This window comes from Meles meles, chromosome 2, assembly GCF_922984935.1.
Source record: "Meles meles chromosome 2, mMelMel3.1 paternal haplotype, whole genome shotgun sequence".
Taxonomy (NCBI): Eukaryota; Metazoa; Chordata; class Mammalia; order Carnivora; family Mustelidae; genus Meles; species Meles meles.
The window spans coordinates 62,229,388-62,229,970 of NC_060067.1; the positions used below are offsets into that span (position 1 = coordinate 62,229,388).

General features: G+C 37.6%; 1 pseudogene; it reads left to right on the top strand.

Moving 5' to 3' along the window:
• Positions 1-278: 278 nt before the first annotated feature.
• Positions 279-356, top strand: LOC123937646 (annotated as a pseudogene).
• Positions 357-583: the final 227 nt, after the last annotated feature.

Consider the following 583-nt stretch of genomic DNA (forward strand, 5'->3'; position numbering starts at 1 on the left):
CCTATAGGCAATGAGGGAGCTGGTGTCTGAGTGGCGTGGAGTGAAAGCACACTGGAAGATGGTGAGCACAAACATGGTGAAAGGGATCTGAGGGAATATAGGTGGAACACTGACATCATCTGCTTAGCTTTTTCTATAGGGATATCCCATTTCTGAGAAGGTCCAAGCAGAGCTGATAACTAAAGATAAGGCCTCTCCATACCTAGTTCTACTCTGAGGGTCATTTAACAAATTCTTTTGTTATTCTATCCTAAATTTCTTTAGAATAAAATATTACTATTGCTTCTTGGCCTTTTGGCTAAGATCAAGTGTAGAATAAAATATTACTATTGTTTAGTTGTATATGTCTACCTCTAAAAAGATCATGCTTAGAGAAAACCTTCCCGCAAATACCTGAAACTGGTCTTTGGTCGACCTACAGTAACTGGGCCTTCTTTGTGGTTATTCAGTGGACTCTGGCTTCAGACAGACTTGGCTTCTTATCTCTGTTCTCTAGCACAATTTGTGATATATATCTTTATATGGAAAATAAGATAATATTAAATAGGGTATAGAAAAACAACAGATTAAAACCTGGTATCTT